At 32.6% G+C, this 7,976-nt stretch overlaps 1 non-coding gene across 1 annotated transcript; it reads right to left on the bottom strand.

Moving 5' to 3' along the window:
- Nucleotides 1-2,347: 2,347 nt before the first annotated feature.
- LOC115215273 lies at nt 2,348-2,454 on the bottom strand. The gene has a single exon (XR_003881973.1). It is a non-coding gene; the product is annotated as a U6 spliceosomal RNA (small nuclear RNA).
- Between the last annotated feature and the right edge of the window lie 5,522 nt (nt 2,455-7,976).

The following is a 7,976-nucleotide window of genomic DNA, read 5'->3' as shown; positions in this document are numbered from 1 at the left end:
TCCACTGACCTACAAAAGTGCAGAGCAACTGGTCATATTGACAACCAAGATTGTAAACAGCAATGACAAGCTTGGACTATAAACACACACACACATACATATACATATGTATATATTTGTATGTATATAAGTGTGTATATATGTATGTATGTATATGTATATATATATATATAAGGTTAATCCAACAGGAAAACAGAAAAAACAACAACACGTGGAACAATTACAGTATTATTATTATTAGGCGCTCAGGAAAATGGAAGAAGGAGGGTATAACGTTTCGAGCAGAGCTCTTCGTCAGAAACATAGGAAAAGGAAAGATCCAAGGAAGGGAAGACGAAGGAAAAAAATCGCCAACGGTACACACGCGGTCGTACATATACATACATACATACATACATACATACATACATATATACATATATACATATATATATATATATATTATATATATATATATATATATATAAGATTAATCCAAACGGGAAAACAGAAAAAACAACACTGGAACAATTACAGTATTATTATTATTAGGCGCTCAGGAAAATGGAAGAAGGATATATATATATATATATATATATATATAATTCCAAGAGAGTTAGAGGTTCTTAATCCAACCAACTAAGGGATAATATCTACCCAATATACTGCTCGTAGAAAACCCAATTATTAATACACAAGAGTTTTTTTTTTATTTGAATGGCAATTACACAACTGAATGTAATAAATGGGTGTGGATAAAAAAGTTTTTTACCTTTAATTTATACAACGATATATATATATATATATATATATATATAAAATTTAAAATAAGATAAAACCTTTATAAGAATTTATTAAGTAGTTAGCATGAAAAACTTCATAAGGGAAAAAATTTATTAATTATTCCCTTTAAATATATTTATTATATAAGGGCATTACTATACATAAATGCCTCATGTTAGGAGGGACTCTTAGAGTCAAAAACTACCATAATTATATTAGGGTAGTTTTTGACTTTAAGAGTCCCTCTTAACATGAGGCATTTATGTATAGTAATGCCCTTAATATATATATCTATATATATAATATATATATATATATATATATATATATATATATCTATATATAATTCCAAGAGAGTTAGAGGTTCTTAATCCAACCAACTAAGGGATAATATCTACCCAATATACTGCTCGTAGAAAACCCAATTATTAATACACAAGAGTTTTTTTTTTATTTGAATGGCAATTACACAACTGAATGTAATAAATGGGTGTGGATAAAAAAGTTTTTTACCTTTAATTTATACAACGATATATATATATATATATATATATATATAAATTTTAAAATAAGATAAAACCTTTATAAGAATTTATTAAGTAGTTAGCATGAAAAACTTCATAGGGAAAAAATTTATTAATTATTCCCTTTAAATATATTTATTTATATTAAGGGCATTACTATACATAAATGCCTCATGTTAGGAGGGACTCTTAGAGTCAAAAACTACCATAATTATATTAGGGTAGTTTTTGACTTTAAGAGTCCCTCTTAACATGAGGCATTTATGTATAGTAATGCCCTTAATATATATATATATATATATATATATATATATATATATATATATATATATATATATATATCCTTTAAGTTTGTTTATAGGAAATGTTTTGAAAATGTATATAGAAGCTCCTGTTCTATTTTCCTGGTTACAACCTAATGATGCCAACAGGCAGTACCAGTGTTTTGAGCTACTTACACACACACACACACACACACACACACACAAATTGAAAAAAATTAAGTGGTTTCCCATGAGTAAATTTCTATCAAAAACAAAGAGAAGATGCTTTCAGAATATTATTGTGGATAAAAGTAGGTATTCACATTTTTATCAAAATATGCTGCTGGTTTCAATGGCTTAAAAGGCACATATAATCATGCTCAAAGAGAAGGGAAAATAAATTACTCTTTTACTCTTTTACTTGTTTCAGACATTTGACTGTAGCCATGCTGGAGCACCACCTTTAGTCAAGCAAATCAACTCCAGGACTTATTCTTTGTAAGCCTAGTACTTATTCTATTTGTCTCTTTTGCCGAACTGCTATCTTTTTGCTGAACAGTTGTTAAGTGATGTTGGGGGGACAAACACAGACACACAAACATACACACACACACACACACACATATATATACATATACATATATACGACGGGCTTCTTTCAAATCCACTCACAAGGCTTTGGTCGGTCCAAGGCTATAGTAGAAGACACTTGCCCAAGGTGCCATGCAGTAGGAGTGAACCTGGAACCATGTGGTTTTTAAGCAAGCTACTTACTACACAGCCACTCCTGCGCCTATAAAAAATATGAAATGCTTCACGAATTTGTATGTCATCCTTGCTCAAGGACTATACTAATCTTCTCTGTGCCGTTCCAATTTTAGAATATGTACCGCCGTCGCTAGTACATTATTTAAAAATAATTTAAACAAAATTGATCTGTTCGTGCTATAATTTCTGGCAATTCACCTGTTTTTCTTATAACAATCCCTCAGGATTTGGAATTTGGTTTCCCTCTGATTGTTGCAAGTTTGTGACTTAACAAACAGAAGGAAATGAAATTCCAGTATAGAAGACACAGATAACCATTCAGAACCACACATAAACTGGTAAAGATCATGACAGTGGCAGCAGCAGTGTGGTGGTGGTGGTGGTGAGGCTGGAAGTGTTTTTGTTGTTGTTGTTTAACCAATGATCATTCATAACTGAGCAGACCTCTAATAAAAGACATTCCCGAATCAAGTATTACTCATTTTTAGGTGGGTATGCAGCACTTCAAACCGGAATATATGTAACATAAAAATCTGTGATTTGAGAGTGATTTGGTTGCTATTTCTAGCAGGTTTAATGATTCTATAAAAGCGCCTTTGCTGGCTGGTAATTTTGGACATATTCCATGACTGGTTGGTTGGCTGGCTGGTTGGTTGGCTTGTTGGATAGATGGCAAGATAGATGGATGAGTGGATGGATGAGTGGATGGATACATGGATTAACGGATGGATTAAGGGCATACAGGAATTAATTAGAATGTTTATGCAGCTCAAATAGTTAGTTGAAGAATTTTAATTTTACCTTTTCTATCATTGGAATCCTTGAAAATGTAAGCATGATACTTGAAAAATTGGAAATAAAGATATATTGTTATTTTGTTGTTAATTTTTGTTTACAATTAAAATCTGAAAAAACCCATAGAAAGTCTTGTGGAAAATGCTACAATGAACTTGACATCTGGCAACACTGTCGTGTAGTTCATGACACATGACTTAAAGGAAAGCCTCAATATACAATTCAAGTGAAATGTATTGTCTTTTATTATTGTCCGTCCATACAATAAATGCGAGTTGTATTCCCAGGCTGCAAGAACAAATCAATACCAACAATAAAAAAACAATTAAAGAATATCAATTAATAGACATAATCTGAGATACAGAATGAGTCAACACAATTGAAGTAGACACATATAGGGACACACACATATATATATATATATATATATATATATATATATCATTGCTATTATGCAAAATTGTCGTAAGTCCAAAACGTGGCTTTTTCAGAAAATGAAAAAATAGTTTTACCATTCCATAGCAAAACCATTGTACTAAACTTGAACAATTTTTGAGATCTTGGCATCTGAAGCAGCTGGAGATACGATAGTTTGACCAAAAGAACCAGCTATTGCAAGCAAAAATAGATATTGAAAAAAACGCATTTAGCCAAATGTAGACACATGACAGTTTAACATAATAGCAACGATATATATTAATATATATATATATTAATAGTAACGATATATTAAGGCAACGAGGTGGCAGAAATGTTAGCAAGCCGGGGGGAAATACTTAGCAGTATTTCATCTGTCTTTACATTCTGAGTTCAAATTCTGCCAAGGCCGACATTACCTTTCATTCTTTTGTGGTTGATAAATTAAATACCAGTTAAATACTAATTGATTGGTACCCTCCCCAAAAATTTCGTGCCTTGTGCCTAGAGTAAAAAAGTATATATATGTACACGCACATACGTATATATTTATTTCTTTATTGCCCACAGGGGTTAAACATAGAAGGGACAAACAAGGATAGGCAAAGGGATTAAGTCGATTACCTTGACCCAAGTGCATAACTGGTACTTATTTAATCAAGCCCAAAAAGATGAAAGGCAAAGTTGACACACACACACACACATATATAAATATATACATACATACATGCATACATGCATACATACATACATACATATACTAATATATATATATATATATGTATAGGCACAAGTGTGGATGTGTAGTAAGAACATTACTTACCAACCACATGGTTCTGGGTTCAGTTCCACTGAGTGGCACCTTGGATAGATGTCTTCTACTATAGCCTCAGGCCAACCAAAAGCCTGGTGAGTGGATTTGGTAGACGGAAACAGAAAGAAGCCCATTGCACCTATGTGTGTGTGTGTGTGTTTGTGTGTATCTTTGTGTCTGTGTTTGACTCCCACCACCACTTGACGACCAGTCTTGGTGTGTTTATCTCCCTTTAACTTAGCAGTTCAACAAAAGAAACTCATAGAATAACAACTGGTCTTAAGATAAAAATTAAGGGCTGAGATTGATTCATTCATACATACATATATATATATATATATATATGTGTGTGTGTGTGTGTGTGTGTGTGTGTGTGTGTATATGTACATTCATCATCATTATCATCCGTTCATTTAACATCCGTTCTCCATGCTGGCATGAGTTGGACATTTTGACAGAAGCTGGCCAGCTAAAGAGCTGCCTGGTCACCATGTTTGCTTTGGCATGGCTTCTATAGCTGGATACTCTTCCTAATGCCAACCATTTTATACGGTGTACTTCGTGGTTCCATGTAGCACCAGCCTGGGTGCTTTTATGTGTTACCAATACAGATGCTTTTCGCATGGAACCAGCACCCACAATCCTGCAAAATTAAGAATGCTCGATAAAAGAGGGCTACAGATCATTTACCTGCATGCATGGACAACCATGTGTCTTCTGAAGCACTGCAAATTGCCAGGAGTCTCAGTCACCTCTCATACGTATACATATATATATATTAATATTTGAGGGAATAAAATCCAAAACTTACAAGGAAAAAAAATTCAATTTAGAAGTACTAAATCAAATTTCACACAATATAATATATATATAAAAAATTAGAAAAAAACCCACCTTTTATCAATTCAAAATGAACAATGAAAATACACCACCCAGAAAATTACATATAATAGAAATATTAACATTAAAATGACAATAATAATAACTTATATAAATTTATACAATTTATTATTATTATTATTATTATTGTTTTTGCAATTTACTTAATCTTTGACAGTTTATTGTTATTTTAACGTTAATATTTCTATTATATGTAATTTTCTGGATGGTGTAATTTAATTGTTCATTCTGAATTGATAAAAGGTGGGTTTTTTTCTAATTTATATATATATATATATATATATGTAAGTATGTATGTATGTATACAAGAGGTTTTGGTATCCAGAAGACTCAAAAAGCAGGTAATGCTATGTAAGTGTTATGGAGGGACCACTGTTAGACTCCCGGTTCAATAATTTTATGAGTGAGGAGTCTAACGCAGGTTGCGTGTGTGCATGTATAGGTTAAATAAAATGAGATAACAAAGCCCAAGGCAGTGTGAAATTTCTAAGACATTTTATAAAGCAAAGGATAGACTTACAGCTGGTGTTGGTTGCAACCACGGCCATAGTGGTAGCATCAATGGCAATGCAGCAACAACCACAGCAACCATGGTGGAAGCCATGGTGACATTGGCAGCAACAGCAGCGGTAACAGCAGCAGTGACAGTGGCAGCAATGATGAGGATGATGATGATCTCGTTGGTGTCTGATAGGATTCCATTATACTATTTTCAGTGATGTCATCTTTGCCTTTTGTTTCTTCTTGACTGTTTCAGAATCTTGTCTTCATTTGTCAATCAGTGAAACCCAATCAAACCCCTTAGCTCGAACCCCAAATATCAGCTACTTTAATGATGCAATTAATTTTCTAATTTCATTTGCAGTTTCTTCAAGATCCTAAGCTTTAAACAAATGTAGTCAACAAATGATATTATTTTAAGTTTCTTCACAATGTAGTCTTGAAGAGAATGTGATCGTTACCAACGTCGCCTTACTGGTATTTGTGCCCGTGTTAGTAGGGTGCCAAGAGCACCATCTGAGCATGATCGTTGCCAGAGCAGCCGACTGGCTTCTGTGCCGGTGGCATGTAAAAGGGCACCATTCAAGCGTGATTGTTACCAACGTCGCCTTACTGGCACCTGTGTCGGTGGCATGTGTAAAGATTCGAGCAATGTCATTGCCAGTACCGCCTAACTGGCCCCCATGCTGGTGGCATGTAAAAAGCACCCACTACACTCTCGGAGTGGTTGGCGTTAGGAAGGGCATCCAGCTTTAGAAACCCTGCCAGATCAAGATTGGAGCCTGGTGCAGCCATGTGGTTCACCGGCCCTCAGTCAAAATCGTCCAAAACCATGCTAGCATGGAAAGCAGACGTTAAACGATGATGATGATGATGTAGTCTTGAAGAGAATATGTTTGTCACTAACTAATGAAAATAACTGTTTTTTATTGTTCTAAGAATGTTGTTGGCTTACTCAACAACATCTGTGATGTATTTATGATTGTGAAGCCCTTAGCAGTGATCACATCAAGATTGTTATCTTCTTCAACAAGCTAAAAAAATTAGTCTTTCATTTTAGAGTGAATTGTTTCAATGTTGTTATTTTTATCGAAGTTAGTGTAATGAGGAGCTGAAGTGTTTATTTCAGCCCAAATGTAATCTCTTGCAGTTCTCTTTGAAAATATTACTCCTATAAATTGTAAGAGTTTATCATTATCATAATTAGTGACAGGGAATTTCAGAGGAACTAAAAACAAATTTTTTAGTGTTTTTTGCCTCAAAAGCTCTTGATACCTTTTTTATATAACATGGATTTAAAAGATTTTAATCCATTAGTGGAGCAGACTATCATTAATAGTAATGGAAAGTATGTACAGATTTTTAAAATGTTTGAAATAAACATTTTTTTTTTCATTTTCAAAATCATAATCTAAAAATTCAACATTACTTAGGGACTGGCCTTACACAACACAAGTAGAATTATGCTCAATAAGGTGCAGAACTTCCATTCCATTACATAATCAGAAGAAATATTTAACCAAGTATTAACCAAAAAGTTAACAGATGAAAACCACAGGAACATTTCCGTTTTTTTCTTTTTCTTTTTTGTATATGGTTAATATTCAAATGTAATATTTTTTTCTACTGTTGGAACCAGTCGTATCTGAATGACATTGTTTTGTTATGAGTTAACATATTTGTATAGAATTTCAGTTTTGTAGAACTGATTTTCATTTTGGTATTTTAGTAAAACTCTTATTTTTAGTGAATTTCACTTTTTTTTTTGTGTAATTCATTTCATTTTTAAAGTAAACCATAACTCACTCAACAGATACATTTATCTATCTATCTATCTATCTCTGTCTGCCTATCTATCTATCTATCTATCTAACTATCTATAAATATATATATATATATATAATATATATATATATATATATATATATATATATATACATATACATACATACATACACACACATGCACATACACACACACATATGTATATTGGTATGTATATGTATTTATATACAAATAAAACTATATACAGACAAAAAATGATTTTGTTTTGTAATCATTGCTAAAACCGATTTAGATTTGCTAGCTTCACCAGTTTCTGAGATAGCAGAGTGGATGTTTAAGAAAGCGATTAAACAATGAAATTAAATAAAAATGAAGCACCAAGTGGTTTGATATGATGCATAGAAGGTATGATGGTAGTGTGGCATAATACTTAGAGAAAGTTATCAA

The sequence above is a fragment of the Octopus sinensis genome, linkage group LG8 (genome assembly GCF_006345805.1).
Source record: "Octopus sinensis linkage group LG8, ASM634580v1, whole genome shotgun sequence".
In the NCBI taxonomy this organism is placed as follows: Eukaryota; Metazoa; Mollusca; class Cephalopoda; order Octopoda; family Octopodidae; genus Octopus; species Octopus sinensis.
The sequence above is the reverse complement of the archived record's forward strand: the minus strand, read 5'-3'. Positions and strand labels throughout refer to the sequence as shown.